The sequence below is a fragment of the Callithrix jacchus genome, chromosome 3, assembly GCF_049354715.1.
Source record: "Callithrix jacchus isolate 240 chromosome 3, calJac240_pri, whole genome shotgun sequence".
In the NCBI taxonomy this organism is placed as follows: domain Eukaryota; kingdom Metazoa; phylum Chordata; class Mammalia; order Primates; family Cebidae; genus Callithrix; species Callithrix jacchus.
In genome coordinates this window covers 18,715,561-18,738,830 of record NC_133504.1, presented here as the reverse complement: position 1 = coordinate 18,738,830, position 23,270 = coordinate 18,715,561, and the positions used below count along the sequence as shown (strand labels likewise).

At 37.3% G+C, this 23,270-nt stretch overlaps 1 protein-coding gene and 1 pseudogene across 2 annotated transcripts in view; both read left to right on the top strand.

Moving 5' to 3' along the window:
• GALNTL6 (polypeptide N-acetylgalactosaminyltransferase like 6) overlaps nt 1-23,270 on the top strand; it is a 1,268,478-nt gene that overhangs the window by 733,071 nt on the left and 512,137 nt on the right. The gene's annotated exons all lie outside the window — the stretch shown is intronic.
• On the top strand, nt 850-22,586 carry LOC100402796 (pre-mRNA-splicing regulator WTAP-like; annotated as a pseudogene). The gene is made up of 2 exons (XR_004740526.3): nt 850-7,661; nt 7,886-22,586. The product of XR_004740526.3 is annotated as a pre-mRNA-splicing regulator WTAP-like (transcript).

Here is a 23,270-nt window from a genome sequence, read left to right as displayed (position 1 = left end):
CCAAGAGCCTTTCCCATCATCTGATGGAATGGCTGATTGTAGATACTGACCCTAGGTTACAGAGAAAAGAGAATTACTGATTGCCACCAGCACATTGACCAGTTTGTTTTAAATTGTTGTAAATTACAATAATATAACTGACCTGGTAAAGTCTGAAATACCGTAAAAGATACATAGACAGGGTCTAGGAGAAGACTGTAGATGCTTACTTAGCCAATTAAATGGCAATATCTTAGTGGTGATTCTCAATGCCCTTTGTGAAATTGTCCTTATTCCTTTCCATAGCATGGGTTCCCTATGCAGTGTCTGCTGACACACTATGCCTTGCATATAACCAGGTTTCATGTTGCTTTCGAGAGCCCTATTGGCCTTAAGAGTCTATTGCAATGCTTTAGTCTTGGACACACAAGATCAATGCACTTATAAGTATGATTTAATAAGCTACTGTGGCAAACCCAAAGCAGAATTTACTGCCTCTCTCCCTTTAACTTATCCCTTTTGAATGTGTTTGAATGAGTTTCAGGCTTTTCCATGAAGTTGACACAATACCTACATAGTTTTGTTATGCTCCATAAAGTATATGTGTGAGCCCATTATGTGTTGAGAATGATCTATCATTAATAGTTTAGCCTGAAACTCAATGTTCATAGATTTCCAGTTAGTTAAACAAAAAAACTGCTAGTTATTAAAATGTGCAACTTTTATCAGCTATTATTATATATAATTTTATTTATCAAAGTTAATTTAAAACTAAATGTATACCTATTACATAAATAATTTACAGATAGTAACTTAATTCTGAAAGTGCAGAGTATTCAGTCAGCTACAGTATTCCAAGGTCTGGTTCATTATTACTAGAAATTTTTAAATTTCCCAGTTCAAAAAGAATAAAAACATTTTCTGATCTTTGACTTGTGGATGAATACTAAGAAAATTGCATTTGAGAATGCTATAATTTCCAGGATGCAGCTCTTAGTTGCTGGTATGAGTATGAGGAGAAGTATAAAGATAACACAATATCAAAATACGATTGGCCTGCTAGAAATAAAAGGTAACCACTTTTTTTTTTTTTTTTTTGAGACAGAGTCTTGCTCTGTCACCCAGGCTGGAGTGCAGTGGCACAATCTCGGCTCCCTGCAACCTCCAACTCCTGAGGTCAAATGATTCTCCTGCCTCAGCCTCCCGAGTAGTTAGGACTACAGGCGTGTGCCACCACACCAGCTAATTTTTTGTATTTTTAGTAGAGAAGGGGTTTCACCGCGTTAGCCTGGATGGTCTCGATCTTCTGACCTTGTGATCTGCCCATATGGGCCTCTCAAACTGCTGGGATTACTGGCAGGAGCCATTGCACCTGGCCTTATATTTTTTAATTAAAGAATTTCCTAAGCAATCACCAGTCATCTTTTAGGAGCTGAAATGTTTCTAGAATTAAAAACACATTTTTGACATTTAAGACATTTTTTACTCTTAATCAAACAGCATTTGTGTTTCACAAGATTATTATGTTCTTTATCATAAGGTTTGATATAAATTATATTATGTTTAATGTATTATGCTAGGCACTTTTACATACATTACATTTTTCATCACAAGGATCTTTCCTATACATATTCTTTTATTCCTATTTTGCAGATGAGAAAACTGTGCCTCAGAGACTTTGTTTTCCCAAAGATAACCATATTTTAAATTTTTAGTCTAATGAGCTTTTAACCATATTATATTTGGATATTAAAGTAAATAACTGGTAAACAAATAAGCATTTAAGTGCCTACTGGGTGACAATGTCGAGTGAAAAAATAAAAAGATAAAATTATATTCTAGCTGAAAACATAATTAATCTAAAGCAGTGGCATTGCAAATTGAATGATTTAAAAAACTGGGAATACATTACACTGGTTTAGTTCAGATACTTATAATGAAATTTTCCATGTTAATTGATTGGCCAATATTACTTTTATTTTTCTATACTACTTTAGGTCATGAAACTGCTAAATAATAATCAGTAATGTGGCCCTATTGATGGCCTCAGAGTTTTCCTTTCCACTCTATGTGATGCTTACTAGTTTTTTGTTAGTAAATGAGGTATGTATGTGTGCAATGTCGTAGAATGTTTTGATAGCATTTTTTCTTACAAAATATATCCTCCAGTAAGTAATTAGCTTTCTAAAATAAATACATGTACCATAAGAAATATAGGAATTTCTCATGTTTTTGTTTTATGTGTATTAAGTCTTCAGGAAGACGTAGCAAAAATGCAAAGTTGGAGTACCTAATTCATTTGTTGTTGTTGCTGTTGTTGTTTTTGAGAGGGAGTCTCACTCTTGTTGCCCAGGATGGAGTGGAATCGTGTGATTTTGGCTCTCGGAAACCTCTGCCTACCAGGCTTAAGTAATTCTCCTGTCTCAGCCTCCCAAGTAGCTGGGATTACAGGCATGTACCACATCTGGCTAATTTTTTTTTTAATTTTAAATTTTAAAGTAGAGTTGGGTTGCACCATGTTGGCTAGGCTAGTCTCAAACTCCTGACCTCAGATGATCCACCCATCTCGGACTCCCAAAGTGCTGGGGATTACAGATGTGAGCCATCATGCCCAGCCCCTTAATTCATTTTATATCCTGAATTATTGAGTTAGAGAAGCTAGAAGGACATCTGGAGTTCCCATTTTAAATTCTTCTATAAGCCCAGAGCCCACTGCAAACTCTAAGCCACCAACCTTCATGAATATCTTCCTCCCTTATCCTTATTGATATTTTAAAATCAAAAGCACCTTCCCAAGCTAAGGTACCCAGTCAAAAATTCGCCTCTTCCCAAAATTAATTTTTAAAGACTCAGTTCTTTTTAGATCATCTCCACATGAAATGCGTTTTTTTCTTTTTAGCAAAATATTCAATGTAGAGAATAAAGGGAAATATTACCCACCTACCTTCTCTATTCGTGGATATTTTTATTTTGTATCTAGTATTCAGATATAATCTTACTTTTATTAATATTAATCTACACAATTAAGCAGTTCTTGGCTTTCGAATAAGACAAACTAATGTTTTACATTCTACTCTACCACTTGTTATCCCTAAATTCTTTAAGACGTGGCTCTATCTCTCTGAACCACAGTTGTCTTGTTAATAAGGATATTAGTGTTGCCACATAGAGGGTCAGAAAACTGAATATTCAAGGCACACTTAAATTATTTTTCTTATAAGCATCAGTAGTTGCTTGTTGTTGATAATAATTTTGCACATGTGAATGACTTACATTTATTTTTCTTCTCTAAGCAAAAATGATACAATGAAAATATAAGAAATTGAAAATAATAACTTTATAGTATATACAAATAGAAGTGACATTGACAATTTTATGAAAAAGTGATTTTTATTGTCACAGTAATTTTTAGCTTTTCAAAGGAAAATAAGATGTCAGACAATTTACAGAATTAATCTGAATGTAAACAATGTTCACAGACCATCTAAACATCCATAATTATACTGACTGTGTGTTATAAGCAAGAATCACCTGAATGTAGATTTTATGATGAAAAACAAAATCATAGTTTCTGATACAGGAAGCTCTTGGTTTGTCTGCATCAAGCACTTAAATTCATTTGTTACACCACTTACCACCAATAGAGTTAAAATACTGGAAAAGCCCAGAAATGGCAGAAGACCTTGACAGGTTTTTAGAAAGCCCATTATATTTCAGTGAGAATTCTGTTTCTCAGGGAAACTACTTATTGCAACTGTCTGAGACTAATTCATTCTTCATCTCTGTGTGGAGCTGTATTGTGCAGCAAAAAGTGGCTCATGCAAAAGTAAATGAAAAGCTTAAAAGAATTTGCATGGGCCGTCTCTAAAGAACTGAAAAGGTGATGGACAGAATTAAAAACTAGAATTTTCTCCGAGCTTTTTAACCATTGAGAGAAATGCCTAAAAGTAGGACATTTTATATCACTTGTCCTGCCCCGTGCAAGGGGCAAACGCTGTACTTTCTTGTTCAAACAGCTGTGACGTCCCCAAACACCATTTCCTTACCGGCTGTCAACTGCTGGATTGATTCACTGGGACCCAGCCAGTGGGGTATTCTCTTACCACAGTCCACCACTGGAAACCACTACAGATGGAAAACCCTCAAGAACTGCAACCTCTCCTCCAGGATCCACTCAATGCCGGCATCTGGAGTGAGCAAGAGGTTTGTCCCTGCCAAGTCAACCATAAAACACATGGTGATGCTGCTGCCCAAGGGGAGAGGGGTTGCTGCTGCCATGCCTCTCTCTGAGCGGCCGTGGAGTATGCACACCCTACTCCACCCCTTTCTATGCCTAGGTTCAGCCGTAGTTGCTGGGCAAGGGTGTGGAGGGTAAAACCAGGTGTGAGAAGGGATGAGCGAGACAACTGCTGAAAACCCATCCAGGGTATATATAAGGAAGTGTACCATGGCACCAAAGTGTTCACACAAGCTTCTCTTACAAACTTAAATGCAATGATAAAGTTATTAAGAGTTTCCAGACAGCAACCACAGAGCATTAAACTCCAAATATCGGTGGGAGTAGAGTTCTTCTGAGATGGAGTCCTGTGCAGCTGACCTGGGTACATACCCTTGGAGCCAGCCATGACCTTAAGGGTCCATTTGCATCAGCAAATAATTAACGGGTTATGTTATGGGTTGGACTGATACACTGAAGTTCACACACCCAGTACTTGTGAATGTAACCTTTGGAAATAGGGTCTTTGCAGCTGTAATACAGTTAAGAGGAGGTTATTAAAGTGGGTCCTCATCTAATTATAAGGACTGGTTTTTTTATAAGAAGACAGACAGAGACACACAGGGCAAATTCTATGTGATGACGGAAGCAGAGATTGACAAGATACAAGCCAAGGAGTACGAAGGATTGCCAGCAACAGCAGCAGCCAAGAAAAAGGCATGGGATCAATTACCCCTAAAGACTTCAAAAAGAGCACAGCCCTGAGGATGCCTTGAGTTTGAACAGAGACAATCACAAGTCTCTGTTCTTTTAAGCCACCCAGTGTTTTGGTAATTTGTTACTGCAGCCGTAGGAAAACTAGTACAAGTAATATTTTCTCTGTCATTCAAATAATCATGTATTTTTGGTTTTCATTCATATTAACCTTTCTTTGAGTTAATCCTTAAAGGCAAGTTTGAAGTTTTAAGTAGATACTTCATGTATAAACTTCATTATTTATAGTCACTTTTGTGAGTTTTAGGTGGTGGGCTTACATTCAGAAACATAAGGAAATGACCAATATATGCAGTATATCTCTGTGGCTTTGTTTCTGTGGTTTGGCATTTTATTTACACCACAAGTAGCAGAGTGGTTAATTGCACTAGATAAGTGGAACTCTTTTATAAAAGACAGACTTAAATTATGGACTACACAAAAAGAAAAGGGGGAGAGATTCTATAATACTCTTATTCAAATCAAAAAGAAAAAACAGCCTTGAAAGCAAGAGTGAATGAAAAAACTGAAATGAATTGAATATTTTCGTTTTTAAAAATTACATCTTTGAGAAAAATGTTAAAGTATTAAGTTGGTTAGATGTCTTTTTCTTTTTTTTTTTTTTTTTTTGAGATGGAGTCTTGCTCCATTGCCTAGGCTGAAGTGCAGTGAAAATTACATCTCTGAGGAAATCTTTAAAGTATTAAGTTGGTTAGATGTCTTTTATTTATTTACTTATTTATTTTTGAGATGGAGTCTCGCTCCATGGCCCAGGCTGAAGTGCACTAGTGCGATCTTGGCTCACTGCAACTTCTGCCTCCCAGGTTCAATCAATTCTCTGCCTCTGCCTCCGAAGTTAGCTGAGATGACAGGTGCCTGCACCACACCCAGCTAAGATGTCTTTATTTTAAAGAATGAATTAAGTCTCAGAGTTTAAGCAGAAGGCCCAAGTCACAGACTAAACTATAAGTTGTGTCATCAGGTGCCTGATTAAAGCTTTTCTATTTCCTCATGGAAATGATGTTATAGGAAAAGTTCTAAGATCCCAAGAGATTATATTTAATGTGACTTCATGAAGATGTTCAAAATGGAATAATGTAAAATATTATTTTCTATCACACTGAGAATCACCTGAGATTCATTCTACTTTTGTTTTGTAGATTCAAAATATGGTGATTGTACAGGGATCTTCATCTTAATTTGGGTTCTTCCAGAAACAGATCCTGAGACAAAAATTCAAATGTAATTAGTCTAGATGGAAGGTATAGGAAATACCAGCAGGGCTGTGGAAGAAGGATTCCAAGGAGGCAGGCTACAAATAAAGGGTATGCTCTGAAGCCAGCTCCCACAAGGGAGTGGTTGAAATGTTTCCTGCAAGGAACTGCAAAAACGGAGCTCAGAGTTCTCTTCACCCAACGAGTGAAAGCTGGGATTGTTAAACACCAGCTCCCACCAAGTATTACTGGAAGCTGCTGGGGGAGAAGTGTTCATGTCTCAGCACTTCAGGTCTGTCCTGCTTATAGAAGAGTGGCTTTCTACATTGCTAGAAAATCCCTTACACACAGTCATGCAGATACTCACAGTTGAAAGTCCATAAAAGCAATCATAATTTTAAGATTCCAGGAATGTCTGTTGGCACTGTCAGAATCTGCCTCATCTTAAAATTTCATTTTCTGTGAAAGCAGCAAATCTAAAATGCAACTAAAAACATGCTACTGAAAGGAATTGAGTCTATTGAGAATAAGCAATACATATTTTTTTCTGTAATGAATAAATGGACTTCAATTTTACTTAAATGACAGATTTGAAGATTTACAAACCTGAAAAATAATTGTAGAAATTCAGTCTAATACTTACACTTAATAGATAAAGCAATATAGATTGATAAAAGTGAAGTGATTTTTATAAGATCATCTGTATAGTCAGTGGGATTCATGGGTTTAAAGTTTTAGAAGACAACAGCTAAAGAGGACATTCAAGAGATGGTGCAGTCTTGCGTCAGGGAGTCTGCTCGACTTGCAGGACCCCTTTGGGTTCACTACGCCCCTCAGGGCCGGCCACCTTTCCCTCCTTAGAGTTAGCAAGGCGCCCTTAGTGCCGCGGTGACAGCACAACCTCCAACTCCGGAGAACAACAGCTCCTCCATACATCCCCAGAGACGTCAAGGAGGAGCAAACCCAGCGGCCAGGAGGCTACTACGCCTTACGACAGAAGAGAGGGAGGGCATCTGTTTCTAAGTTCTCAAAACTTACAGGATTCAAGATGACCAACGAAGAACCTCTTCCCAAAAAGATTCGAAGGAGTGAAACAGACTTCAAAGTTATGGCAAGAGATGAGTTAATTCTAAGATGGAAACAATATGAAGCATATGTACAAGCTGTGAAAGGCAGGTACACAGATCTTAACTCTAATGATGTAACTGGCCTAAGAGAGTCGAAGCAAAACTAAAGCAACAACAGCAGGAGTCTGCACGCAGGGAAAACATCCTTGTAACGTGACTAGCAACCAAGGAACAAGAGATGCAAGAGTGCACTACTCAAATCCAGTACCTCAAGCAAGTCCAGCAGCCGAGCGTTGCCCAACTGAGATCAACAATGGTAGACCCAGTGATCAACTTGTTTTTCCTAAAAATGAAAGGTGAACTGGAACAGACTAAAGACAAACTGGAACAAGCCCAAAATGAACTGAGTGCCTGGAAGTTTACGTCTAATAGGTAAACAAATCATACTCCCCAGTCAAGACTTCCCTGACAGTCCCACTATGAGAAAGCTGTGATGGGACAGCCAAGTACTCGTTTCCACACCAAGACTCAGATTTTTGAGCCAAAAAAAAAAAAAAGCCACATTCTTACACTGTCCAGCTTGTAATGGTTAATGTAAAACTTACCAGATGAACCTTGTGTTTCAGCTTTTTCTCTTCCCCTTCCCCTTGCTTCAGAGGCCTGATGGCATCGGACTATTCCGAAGAAGTGGCCACCTCTGAAAAATTCCCCTTCTAGAACATGTAAACACTTGAGAAATGTTTTTGTTTGAAGAAAATAGAGGGAGGAACAGAAGTCTTAAGTCTGTGGCACACTGTATCTTCAGACAGTTTGAAGGAATGAAAACCTAGAGATTTTAAGTCATGAATTGAACATGTAAAATTCCAGTAAAATGTAAAAATGGAATATGCATCGCTCTTAACCTTGAGCACCGTGACTTAGAGCCACTATATATCAGTTTTGCCAATAAGACTGTGGACTTCGTGATTGTTGTTGAACTTCTGGGTCAAAACTCAAATGAGGTGAATTTTGCCTTTAAAGGGTTTATTTGCTGAGAACCAATTTTTAATAGTTATGAGAGAATCAATAGATGTCCGTACAAGTAGCGCATATATTTAACCATTTAGTTTGGGGCTCTATAGTACTTGCTTGAGCCTTAAATCAACGTGGTTTTATTCAATGGTTTGTTCTTTGAATGGTTGCAAAAACTGTAGATAATCTTACTGAGGACTGTACAAACATGAAGGTGTGGTATTAAACTTCAGGTTTAAACTGTTTGAAGCATTATAAACATTCATTTCACAACTAGATTGTATAAGGATATTAGCTGTGATGAGACTCACTGCATTATTTTTTAGTGAATTTTATGAAATCCCCATTCCATTTAACAGGTACATGTTTAAAAGAGCATCGTCATTGGTGTTAATGGGGGAATGTGTTCCTTCATTGTATTTGGGCCTTTTGTATTGCACTCTTGATATTAAATTAAATGTGCCTTGAAAAAAAAAGAGGACATTCAAGGCCAATTTATATCTGAAAAACAACTTTCGTGTTTAGACAAACATTTTAATAAATTAATCAGTTCATTTCTGTTTCCTACATTAAAACATTTTTCACTCTAAGGAAGGTTAATAGACCTGAAACAATAGTATGAAATACAAAGCCATATCATGAGGAATATATGGTCTCATACTTATAGATTTATGTCTTCATAAATACAATAATAGATGCATTATGATGAAGAATTATCTTTGAATTAGTAATAGAGAAACAGTTAATTCATTCCAGTGATTCTGACAGTCAGAATTTGTCTTTGGAACTAGCCACGATTTCTGCAACAAATAAATAAATAAATTCATTGCTTCAGAGTCACACCATGTTTTTCACTGAGAAATTGCATTAGCCAGGTTGAACATCTATTTTCCAGCAACTAAACAATAAATTACTTTTACTTGTGGCCAAAATTCCAATCTGTTTCAGTCATTCATTCATTCATTGTCATTCATCACTGACAATATTTAAAAGAATATGCCTTCGAACAATAACCACATCACTATGTTTAACATACAGTTGCTGAAGTAACTATTTTAGAGAAGATAACACACAATAAGATATGTACATCTCAGTACATTCATTTTTAAATGTGTCACTGTATAGTAATAGATTATAGTAGACCATAATAGATAGGTTTAGGAAAGGAGTAGCTCAAGAAGAAATTCACAGAATGTTCTTGGAAAGTTTCAACATCCATGGAATATTCAGGGAAGGCTTTATGGACAGGTGACTTTCAGGTTGGGCCCTACAAGAATAATAGGTTTTGGTTACATATATTTTGGTATACTACTGATATGATTTGACTGTGTCCCCACCCAAATTTCATTTTGAACTATAGTTCCCATAATCCCCTAGTATCATGGGAGGGACCCGGTGGATGGTAACTGAATCATGGTGGTGGTTACCTTCATGCTCTTCTCATAATAGTGAGTTTTCACAAGATTTCATGATTTTATAAGGAGTTTCTCTCCCTTCACTCTGCACTTCTCTCTTGCCTTTTCCCATGTAAGATAATGCTTTGCTCCTCCTTACCTTCTGCCATGACTGTGATGCCTCCACAGCCATGTGGATCTGAGTCCATTAAAACTCTTTTTCATTATAAATTTCCCAGTCTCAGGTATATTCTAATGGCAGCATGAGAACAAACTAATACAGTAAATTGGTACCAGGTAGTGGTGCACTGCTGTAAAGATACCCAAAAATGTGGAATCAGCTTTAGAATTGGGTAACAACTGGAGGATGAAACTATTTGGAGGGCTCAGAGGACAGAAAGATGTGGGAAAGTTTGGAACTCCCTAGAGACTTGTTGAATGGCTTTGACCAAAATGCTGATAGTGATATAAACAATAAAGTCTGGGCTGAGATGGTGTCAGATGGAGATAAGGAATGTTTTGAGAACTGGAATAAGGGTGATTCTTGCTATGTTTTAGCAAAGAGACTGGCAGCATTTTGGTCCTGCCCTAGAGATCTGTGGAACTTTGAACTTGAAAGAGATGATTTACGGTATCTGGCAGAAATTTCTAAGGAGCAAAGCATTCAAGAGGTAACTTGGATGCTCTTAAGCATTCACTTTTATTCATCACTGACAATATATAAAAGAATATGGCTTTGAACAATAACCACATCATTATGTTAAACATACAGCTGCTGACTTAACAATTTTAGAGAAGATATGGTTTGGAATTGGAACTTATATTTAAAAGGGAAGCAAAACATAAAAGTTTGGAAAATTTGCAGCAGATAATGTGATAGAAAATGAAAGCTCATTTTCTGGGGCTAAATTCAAGCCAGCAGCAGATATTTTCATAACTAATGAGAAGCCAAATGCTAATTACCAAGACAATGGGTAAAATGTCTCCAGAGCATGTCAAAGACCTTCATGGCAGCCTTTCCCATCACAGCCCTAGGAGTTAAAAATGGTTTCCTGGGTGGGGTGCAGAAACCCCCTGCTGTGTGCAGCCTCAACATCCCAGCAGCTCTAGCCATGGCTAAAAGCGGCCAACATACAACTCAGACCATGGCTTCAGAGAGTGCAAGCCCCAAGTCTTAGCTGTTTCCACATGGTATTGAGCCTCCAGGTACACAGAAGTCAAGAATTGAGATTTGGGAATCTTCACCTAGATTTCAGAGGATAGATGAAAATGCCTAGATGTAAAGGCAAAAGTTTGCTCCAGAGGCAGAACTCTCATGGAGAACCTCTGCTAGAGCAGTGTGGAAGGGAAATGTGGAGTTGGACCTCCAAACAGAATCCCCACAGAAGCATCACCTAGTGGAGCTATGAGAAGAAGACCACCATCCTCCAGACCCTAGAATGGTAGATCCACCGACAACTTGCATCAGGGAAAACCACAGACACTCAACACTAGCCTATGAAAACAGTAGAGTGGGGAGCTGTATCCCACAAAGTGATGGGTAAGAGCTGCCCACGGCCTTGGAAGACCACCTCTCACATCAGCATGACCTGGATGTGAGGCAGGGAGTCAAAAGAGATCATTTGGAATTTTAAGTTTTAATGACTACCCTATTGGATTTCAGACTTGCATGGGGCCTGTAGCCTCTTTGTTTTGGCCAGTTTCTCCCATTTGCAATGGGTGCATTTACCCAATGCTTGTACCCCCATTGTAACTGGGAAGTAACTAATTTGCATTTGATTTTACAGGCTCATAGGTGGGAGGAACTTGCCTATTCTCAAATGAAACTTTGTACTTGGACTTCTGAGTTAATGCTGGAATAAGTTGAGACTTTGGGGGGTTGTTGGGAAGGCAAGATTGTGTTTTGAAATGCGGGACATGAGATTTAGGAGGGTCCAGAGGTGGAATGATACAGTTTGGTTGTGTCCTTACCCAAATGTCATCTTGAATTATAGTTCCCATAATCTTACATGTTGTGGGAGGGAACTGGTGGGAGGTTATTGAATCATGGGAGTGGTAACTGTCATGCTGTTCTCACAATAGTGAGTGTGTTCTCACAAGATCTGATGGTTTTATAAGGGGTTTCTGTCTTGGATTTGCCCTTCTCTCTTGCCTGCCACCAGGTAAGATGTGCCTTTGCTCCTTCTTCACCTTCCTCCATGATTATGAGGCCTCCCCAGCTCTCCCATGTGGAGCTGTGAGTTCTTTAAACCTCTTTTTCTTTATAAATTACCTAGTCTTGGTTAAGCCCTTATAGCAGCGTGAAAAAAGACTAATACAACTAGTGATATATTGTATGTTTGTCTAAAGTTGTTTTGCTATTGATCTTATTATATAAGATTTGAGATTTGTAGTAAATCCCACACATAGAAGAGTTCTAAAAAAAAGAAGGAAAGAATAAAACCAGTCTGAATATATTGAGGGTGTTGCAGCCTAGAGAATAATGGAAATCAAAGTATATAAATCTAGTGAAACGAAGATAACAGAAGATTTTGACAACTACTCAGAAATAATCAGGCATAAGCAATAAAGTGCCATTGAACACATTAGAGAATATTGTACAGAATACCTCAGCCAAACAGTTGGTTAGGAAATGCTCTATGAACTAATTTAGAGAGAATAGTCACCTCCCCAAGACTGTTGTGTGTAATGCAGATTATTAAGTACCGAGATCAAGGTTGTAGCAATAAAGATGAGAGGAGAAAAAAATATGAAAGACCATATATTTTCAAGGAGAAATGATTAAGATTTCATCATTGGCTGTATATAGAGAGACATCAGAGAAGAGGTAAAATAAACCTCAAGATTTCACACCATAATGAGAAGAGGCCACTTTCCCTGATGGAGAACAGTATGAAGTAATGAATGATGGATGAGAGACAACATCTCATTAATATAATTTAGAAATATCAGTGAAAGAATTTAAGGAATAGGTATGTAATACCAATGGTATTTAATGCCATTCTGCTCAATGTTCCAAAAAGATATAGATGAAAAACTTCAAATAGATGAGAGTAAGGTCCAGGACTCAAAGTATAGATAGAAGTATTAAATTTTACTTCGAAGAATGGGAATAAAAATAAAGGCATTCTACAAGCTTGCTGAATTTTGTATGCATGCTCACTTGAGGCATTCTTCCCTTGCCAGTTGAATGCTCCTAGAAGATCATACACCTGTTAAACTCCACCATTTTGCCTTTTAGTGCACAAGCTTGAGCCCACTCCCCCAAATCCTGAGATTATGTCAGGAAGCTGCTGATTACCAGTTTCAGGTTATTTTTTATTGGGAGATTGCCTTTCCCTGGGCTCTGGCTGGGACCAGTTATTATCAGTGAAGCAGCTACATTGTCTAGGGAATACACTCGGGTTTGTTGTCACACCAGGACTCTTTAGGACATGGACACACAGGAGGAGTTTAGGAGCGGAACTTTAATAAGCAGAAGAGAAGAGAAAGAGAAACAGCTTTATAGAGAAATGGGTCTCCAAGTGGACAGGACTGGCTGGCAGCAGATGTGCCAAATTTTTTATTCCAGTTTGCAGAGGTGGTGTCTGATTTATGTAGAGCTCACAGATTGGTTCCATCAGGTATGACATTTATGTAGCACTGGGGAAGGCTGGTGGCCTCACTCTAATCTTATTATGCAAATGGACTTTCCAGTTGATCAGCACCATCTTGTCTGCTTCTTACTCTACAAGTGGCTGGCAGAGAAGGGAACGTGGAGCCACCATCTTGAACATGTCTAGTCCCTAGTTCCTGCCGGCATTCACCCGTGCAAGCTCCCGCTTTCTTGTCTATGTCTTCAACTTGATTTTATGAGCTACTCTTTGTTAGAAAATGATTTGGGGCTGCTTTTCAGTAAAGAGAAAAGCCTTATGGAAGACTCCTATACCCTTATTATCTGCCTAAGTGATTTCTTCTTAACTCCTGTATCATCAGGACCACCTGACTAATACCCCTTGACCACCTGACATTCCTGGTAGGGGAGGGGAGCCCTCTGCTGCCCTGCTTATGCCTGACTAGCTATATACTGTAACATAATCAGGAATTTCAGACTTCCCTTCCTATCATGGCGAGAACTTGTTTTTTGGGTTTCTCTGGGGTCCCCTTGGCCAAGGGACAGGGGGTTCTGTTCAGTCAGTTGCGGGGCTTAGGATTTTGTTTTCAGTGTTTTTTCCCAACCCAGAAAACTTTTCCACAAAGGTAGAAAGAAACAGCTGTGCTATATAATAATCATTAAACCAGAAAGTGATATGCGTCACAGGGAATTCTTCAACAATCCTGCATGTTCTTCACATGTACCCCAAAACCTAAAACGTAATAAAATATATTTTTTTAAAAAAAGACTTCAAAGTCAGCAAGAAATCCCATCCTTTTCTATAGCCAGCAGATGCAACCCATTACATGCATTTTCTCAGGATAAAAAAATTAGTGGTCCTCAAGAAGAATTGACAGCACAATTTGTCACACGTAGTTCATCCTAAATTTATCTTCTAATTGGGCTGTAAGCTAATTGGCTTTATCCAAAGGCTAAGTAAGCTTTTCATTGTTTTTGTCTCAGAAGGTGGTTTTGGTGCCCAAAATGTAGGCTCCTGTGCTCCCACGCAAACTGGAAGACAGGGGCACTGTCTTTCTTGATGACTGCATTTTAAAGAACTGGCTCCCAGGCCCTGGCCCTTGATAAGTCATTCCTGAGTTTTGAAGCTTCCTGGGTCTTAGAGACTTAGCTTGAGCTTTTAAACATATTTAAATACATTTCAAAGAGACAGAGAAAGAACTCAGAACCACGAGTTTTCCAAACTAAATGCTTTGAGAAAAGAGATGCAGGGTAAGATGAGGGTAGTTGCAAGGGAGTCTCTTTTCTTCAACAGGGAGAATTAAGTGACCTGTTTTCCATCTGCATTTACCCTTCCACTACCTATACTGTCAATACTGGAAAGGTGGAAATTATATAGGAGGACGCTACCTCTTTTCCATTCTGTTAAAAGGATCTTACTAATGAAGATGTTGTAGATGAGGATAATGCAACACTTGCCCAATACTATTACTTTGCATTCTGGAGTGTTATTCAGGTATCAAAGTGTTAGTTTGTATAAAAATGTATTGGCTCCTCACAACAACCTCATGAAATAGATGTGACCACCTTCCCTTTGATATTATTTGTACCCATTATTTTGCAAAAATGGAGAAGTAAACGCATGCCCAAGAAGTGGAGCCAGGAGTTGAACTCTCGGAGATCATTTTCTTCATTCCAATGAGCTGCTTCTGCATTTGCCTGCTTCTCTGGTGGCTACCGAAAGTTGTTGTGTCATTGGTTCACAGAACCAAATCCTAGTATAGGTTTTTTCCTCAACAGCCTGTATATGGGGCATATATAAAACCAGATTTAGATGCATTCTCTTGTCTCCTTGCCTACCCTTTCTGTCTTCTCTGGTTTTCCTGGTCTCAGGAAACAGAGTATACTAACTTCACATTATGACTTTACTTACACAAAACTGGCTTCCAGATTTCACGTCTCTGCTCTGAGCTGTTGTTTTCAAGTGTCCCATTCATCTTCTTTGACTCTCCCAATCCAAACTATTCTCAGCTGCCAGCTGCTGCAGTCCTCATGCAAACTCTTCTGTTAACCTGTGCAGTGGGGAGCTATGCTGGAAGAAAAGAACAGCTAAATCAACAAATAGGGTCACTTTTTAAGGAGCAGCTTACATTCCTTCCTTCCCTTTCATACATATACATTATTTATCTTCCTCTTCTTCTTCTTCTTCTTCTTTTTTTTTTTATGAGACAGAATTTTGCTCTTGTTACCCATGCTGGAGTGCAGTGGCACAATCTCGGCTCACCGCAGCCTCTGCCTCCTGGGTTCAGGCAATTCTCCTGCCTCGGCCTCCCAAGTAGCTGGGATCACAGGCATGCGCCACCATGCCCAGTTAATTTTTTGTATTTTTAGTAGAGACGGGGTTTCACCATGTTGACCAGCATGGTCTCGATCTGTTGACCTCGTGATCCACCCGCCTCAGCCTCCCAAAGTGTTGGGATTACAGGCGTAAGCCACCGTGCCCAGCCTGTCTTCCTCTTCTAAGGAGAAGAGGGCTTAAGGAAAATACCAATTTTTTTTCCTCCAGAGAATTCTTTTGGTAATTAAAATAAAGTTCTGGTATTTCAAACAAAGTGGGAATACTTTTGCTTTCTTTCCTAACATGAACAGACCTTAATGACTCTTCAAACATTCCCACTCTACCATATGTACAGTATAAAGGTAAGAGATAACTGTGGAATAGTATGTGTGAAGAAATAAAATCTCAATCGCATATACATAGAGACCTGTGAAATCCAACTAGCCATCTGTTTCATGCTACTCAGGAGATTCTAGAGTTTTTTGCATTCCTCAGATTTTGATTTATGCTTATTGAATCATGAATTATACCTGTGCAAATTATTCCAGGTTTTTCCCACTGCTTATATCAGTAAATGTATAGTCACGGAGGGGGACTAGAGATTTATGCAGGCCTGTATGGTCTACTATTAAGATACATATGATATCTTAATCTTTGATACTTTGCTCCTCCAGTGGATCATTTTTTAAATTCTTGCATATTGGTAACATGATTCATAATAACTTTGGTTCTAAGAAATAAGTATTTAAAGGACAAAACACAGACATTACTAAATGTATAATGAGGTGGGGGGGCGTAACGAAGGCCCCAAAGGTAATATGATATGGCTACAGCAGTTTGGCGTGCCCAAAGCTAGCAAATTGCCTTTCTTCTCTGCTTCGTAATTTATCTCACTCTGTAAGAGCTGTCAAGAAATAAGGTGAAGATACGTGGGTAAGAGAAAGTAAGTGAATCCCAGTGTTGCTAACTATAGTAACAGAAAATAGACATTTTAAAAGCCCAGCCACTCCTCACTTCAAACCACCTTCCACACGGTTACCAAATTATCTTCTGAAAACCGCTTTGGTTCTGTTGCATCCCAGAATCCCTGTGTGGATTTCTATAGCCTGTACAATGAGGTCCTAAGCAAGCATGAATGGCAAGCCTTCCAAAGCTCTTCCTTTCTCCTTCTTCTGGCACTTAAAACACTGTCTTTCTTTTCACTGTAATCATCTGCCTTTCTGTTTATTTCCCCCATTTAGTTTAAACACTTGGAAAGCAGGACCTGCTCAGATCCTAGCATGGTGCCAGCATATTGCAGGCCTTTGCTAAAAGCATGGTGAATGGATGAGTGAATAAATCAATGAATCAATGTACATGCTGACTTTTATTAACTCTGACAGGTTCATAATAAAAGCTTTTTCCCTACACTGTTTAAGGAGATGCCTGTGGCCTATATATTGAGTGACAGAAGGACCAACCTTTTGGTAACAAACTAACCAAAAGAATGAGACAAGATATGCAACTTACTCAGTTAGAATAGGCTTATTACAATAGCAATCATGAAAAAGAAAGTGTTTACTTACTATTTATTAAATTCCTACAATGTACTAAGGTGTTATTTTGAATATGTTTTAAATAGATGTGTATATATAATATGTATGTATACACAGATTTCTACACACACATATGTACATAATGCCACAACACTATGGGAAAAGTATAGTCTGCATTTCATGGATGACAAAACTGAGTCTCCCAAGAGTAAGTAACTTACTCCGCCATCTCCATTCAGGAGAGAGGAAATTTTTAATGTGATAAAATTAGTAAGTTCACAAGCCACTAACAGCTGTGTCTTACTAGAGGACAGATTTCCTTATCTGTTTATCAATCTTTTACTGTGGTCCTACAACATTCTAGCAGCTATGCTAGTTGGAGGGATGTTGACAAAATAGTGATCAAATTTCTACCTGCACAATGTTGAGTGTTCCCATGATAGGTATACTAAAAGACCAGAATTTACCACTACACAATATGTGCCAGTAAGAAATCTGTGCTTATATCCTCTAAATGTATAAAAAGTAATAAATACATACATACATAAGTTTAAAAAAAAAAGTCTTCTACGTGCGATGACTTGAACTAGAATACCTGGAAAAGTACTGCCTTCTAGGGGCAGATGCCATCCGTCTCCCTCTTCCTTTTCCATTTCCTTTACACATGCCACTTCTTTGCTACGTTAAACGAGATGTGATTTGCAAAAACTGAGTCTTAGATTCAAGTGCGTTAGAAGCAGGAGGCTTCATTTAGGACTCAGGACCTTATTAGATTTTTTCAACTCAGCTTTTTATTGTTGTTTTTGTAAAATCTACACAACATTAAATGTATCATCTCAATCATTTTTAAGTGTGTAGTTCAGTGGCGGTAAGCACAGTCACATTGTCGTGCAGTCATGACCCCATCTGTGACCAGTGCTGTTTTCAAGTTGTGAAACTGAAACTCTATGCATTCAACAATAAATCCCCAGCTCACCTTCCCACAGCTCCTGGCAACCGCCATTCTACCCTCAGTCTCTGTGCATTTGACTACTATGGTTATCAACTCAACCATTACAGGAAAGTCATCTGTCAGTGAACACTGGTGGTTTATTTGGCTCTTGTCAAATCTTTAAGATGTTTCCCATTGGGAATAGGTTGCCTCAAAGCAGTGGGAGGTGTGAGCAGCAGTTAGAATGCAGGCTTCACAGGTGGGTACCTGCCTATAATGCCATCACCATAGCACCAAAATGCAAACTCTGATTCCACATCAATATTGATAGAATTGGTTTCAGACCTTTAAGACTGATGCAAGTCAGTGCTTGAGTCAATATAAAGATGTCTTTTTGGGTGCTCATCTATTTTGAGCCAATTTTTCTTGAATAAACCCAATTTGAGTTTCAAAAGATTAACCCTTTTGCCACTCTGTGGGCCACAGGTACCCTTCCAAAGAATATATGGCTGGGGAGGGAAGTATATTTTAATTATGAAGTCAAAGCATAAATATGCATTGATTCATTGATTTCTTTTTTATGCCTGCAACACTATGTGAAAAGTTTGAGTAACTCAGCAACCTTTAGATCATTTATTTTTTCCTCCTGAAGACAATCTCACTTACTTCCTCTGTCTTTTACTCTAGAACTAATGATGTGACCTGATCTCTTTATGACATTTTTTATTAAATTTAGCTATAAAAATTTCCATGTTAATGGCTGTGACCCTGTAGATTTTTCTCTCCTTCGCAACGCCAATAGAAATATAACTTTTCATCCACGGAATCTATATTTCTTCTCTGCCTCTTAGGGTTTAAGCCAGCTGCCCACTGTGCTAAGTCAACCTTCCCAGAAGCTAATCTGTCATTCTCAAGTGGCCTTGCTTCTGAAATTGGTTTGATACTCTAGCAGTAAAGAGCTCCAGTGTAGTGCCGGCTATACAGTTTAACAACCACTCAAGGTGGGGCTTGTCCGATTGCCATGGAAACTACGACTTTTTATGTCTGCTCTGGAGACCAGAAAGACAAATGACTTGTGTATTAATCTATTGAGGATGTGAGGATCCCAAATAAAATTAATCCCACAGAACACAGAAGAGGCTCTATAAGTTAATGGTGTGGGTTTTTGGGTTTGGTTTTCGTTTTTGGTATGTCAGTGCCAATGAAGGGGCAAGAGAGTTATGTCTCCATCTGACTACCTCTCTGGAGAAGTAATTGCATTGCATTTTCAGAAAAACTCTTTGATTTTTAGCAATAAATGTAAAAGATAAACATCACATTCTGCAAGACCTTCACTACTCCGGGTGATATGTGGCTGTTGAGGGAAGGTACTATATATTTACATAACGAAATGAGGCTATTAGGGGACCAGTCACTTGTTTATTTAAGAGAATGAAGGGCAGGACAATTATATTAACATGATTTTCATAGGAATGCACATTGTCAATGTTAACAAATGGTTTTAAGCTAAAGCCCCTGGTACATGGTATATGGTTTAATTTTAGTTATATAAACATTAGAGCAATCTAAAGTTTAAATTACATTTTACTTATGCTTTAAACTTCATTATCTAAGAAAATGTAATCTTAGCCTCTATAAATATGAACAAAAATCAAATCCAATGATTGCTTTTGTATTTGTAACATCCTTCCCTAAATTCACATTGCCCAGCTAAGACAACACGGTAGAAGAGCGAATGTTAAAAAAAAAACTAATTAGATGTTATTCATTTTCTGGTTTATGTTTACATTTAGTCTTCTAAGTATTTCCAGAAAGTAGTATCAGAAAAATGTAAACAACAAAAAAACTGAAGATCTCTGCCTCTTTTTGTACATATAGGTTTTTTCCAAAAACAAGTAAATGATAATCAAGATTTTTTCAGGTTGCTTTTAAAACAATATTTTGTTATAAAATCTTAATCTGGTCTCTCTTTTGATTATTTCAATCACTCTTTAAGTAGATATTGAAGTACTAGGTAAATGTTTTGATTTGTTTGTCATTTGCATTGTGTTTTAATTTGATGCCAAGATTATTGAAGCATAATTTTCCCTTTGAGGTGTATAGTTCCATGAATTTTGACCAACGCACATAGTCACGTATCCAGCAACATTAAGATGTAGACCATTTTCATGGTGCCAAAAAGTTTCTTTGTGCCTCTTTGTAGTCAATTCATTTTCCCAACTCCCAGTCCCTGGCAATAACTTGCATCGTTTTTATCTTTGTGCTATTATTGAAGGTAGTATTGTGGTCGGTAGATGGCGGCCCTGGAAACTAGACTATAGGAGATTACATCAATGATTTTCATAGCCTAGATTTTTTTGACACTCTTACCACATTGTACTGCAAAGCAATTGAAACTTCCTAACACTGGCTTATCTAGGAGACTACCTACTGCCTAACATATGACCTCACTTCACTTGTGTCGCCTTATGCATGTCATGTAGTCATTCTCTCATATGAGATCAATTACTTGCCGATATCTACATTTCAAAAGTGTTTCATTTTAATTTAATGTAGAGTCTAAGTTTTGAAGGAAATTCTAAACTTTTATATGTTGTATAGGTTATTTTTCCTCTACCTACCACGACGCAGTATTTTAAAAATAAAAAATGTTGCTTATTTTCTCTGTGTCTTCACCTCCAAAATATTCTCTTTGCAGTAATGCACACAAGCTAGTTCTGAGTAATCAATTATTTAAACAATATTATAAATCTGCTTTTAGGTACAAAAAGTATTGTAATTGGACTGAAAAAAGAAATGGCACATTGTAAACGCTAAAAATGAAAGTGTCTATCTCACCCTTTCTTGCCTTCCAGCCCTAGAAGATACCAATGATAAGAGTTCAACAGCATTCTGCCAGGCCTTCCATTTATAAATAACATTTTTAAACCAGGGTAATGCAAAAACGAGAGAGAAATCTGTAAATTGCTCTTTTAACTCAACGATTTATCACAAATATCTTTCCGTGTTGGTAATATAGACTTCCTTTATTCTCCACTGGACAGTTTTCCTCAGTAATGTTTCATCATAATTAACATTTAAGCATTGATGAACAGACAGGTTGCTTCAAATTTGTCTCATATATACATCGTATATATATTTATCACACATATATAGTTGTATAATTATGTGACTATTTCTTATAATAAAGATTTCAGGAGGTAAGATTGTTGGGACAAATTATCTGTGCATTTGAAATGTTGATAGCACTGTCCAATTGCCTTCCAAAATGGAATATTCATTATAGTCCCATTGATAGTATGAGAGTTCCCACTTTCTCACACCCTCACCACAAAGGATACCATCAATTCTTTTAATTATAGTCAGTCTGAAAGGGAAAATATAGTACATCATTGTTATTTAAATGTATAGTTTCCTCATTAGTGAGTTTGAACATCTGTTTAGAAGTTTGTTAGAGATATATTTACTCTTCTGTGAAAGTTCAGGATGTAGTCAATGACTGGTTATGTTGCTTGGGTTGTCAGTCTTTTATCATTGATGTGAAGGATCACTTTACATTTTAGGCAAATTAGCTCTTTGCTATGTATATATTGCAACTTAAATTAATGTATTTATTTGTATTTAGAGACAGGATCTTGCTCTATCACTCGGGCTGGAATGCAGTAGTGTGATTACAGATCATTGCAGCCACTATCTCCTGGGCTCAAGGGATCCTCCAGCCTCAGCCTCTCACATACGTAGCAGGTGTACATCACCATGCCCAGCTTGTTGCAAATATTTTCTCTGAATTTATCTTTATCTTTAACTTTATACGAGTTTTAAATACTGAATTGTTCGTGTTTTCTCAACAATAGTGGTTCCCAAATCATCTACGGATTAGGTTCACCAAGGAGCTTTTATAGAAAGACTGCAGCTTGAGCCCCCACATATTTAGGTTTAAATGATTTGGGTAACATTGAAATATACTCTCCATGTTGATACTAAACTGTGAACAGGGTTGAAAACTGCTTATTGAGCTTAAAATCACTTGGGGATTTGGTTAAAGTACAGGAGCTAGAGTGAAGCCTGAAAGCTGATATTTCTAACTTATTCTAGATGTGCATGCTACTGGTCTATAGTCCACACTTTGCATAGCAAGGATTTAGAAGATCTGGTTTTGGTTATTGCTTTAGAAGACTTTCTCCATTTTGGATTCTAAAATGTTTTTTTCTTCTATGTTTTGTTCTATGTTCTATCATTTTAATTGAAATTATAAATAGATTTTTACTTTATTTTCTAAGAATATGTTAGAAGTTTGATTCTATTCTTTTAACTCAAACTCTAACCAATTATACCCCATTGATAAGGTAAATGTGAAAATTTTGGTATCATTTCAGAGTAACATTGTTTTTATTAAAAGTCTTCAGAAAATTCACATATTGACAAAAGTAGAATATTTTTTAAATAATATAAAGAAATTTTAAGATCAGGAAAATTCATCTTCTGTCCATTTGATCTTTAAATTTTAAATTTGTTTATGCTCACAATGTAAATATGACTTAAAATTAAAAAACAAATTCCTGAAAAACAAGAATGGAGAATGTGATCATTATGTAAGTTTCCATCTTTATCAGTGTTTGTGGAGACTCCATTGGATACAGCAGCAATCTCACTCTGTAACAGTAATTTGCTGTCGTTTGGAAGAATATGCTACCAACATAAACTTCTGCTAAGCTCAGGGTGCAAAATCTTTCTTCTAACATTGTACTAAAAACCTACGGAACTGAGGATTTTCAATTACCTACATGAGGATGTTGATGATGTTGATATATACAAGGTAAACAATGGGGGTGTTTCATGCAAAGAGAATTTAAGTTAATTCATTCAAGAATGTAAGGAAAATATTGAGTGTGCAAGAGTTTAAATAACCCAAGCTGATAAGTCAGGAGTATAAAAATAAATGAAAACTAAAATAAGAAAGTCTTATAACTTGCATTAAATTATCTCACTATGTAAATACTTTTTCTAAAGAGTTAAATAACTATTGAATAAATGAGCTGTACCCCAGAATAAATTTTACTAATTTCCCCTAGCTACTTTCCATTATTAAATCCTAGTAGAAATAAATTTTCATTGAATAATCTAGCCCTTGGGAACTCAATAGATACTTATCTTTTTCTCTGTGAAGTCACAGCTCATTTAATAAAATTGGCCACCAATGCCCAGTTACATCTTTCATGCACTTTTAACAAAATGATTTC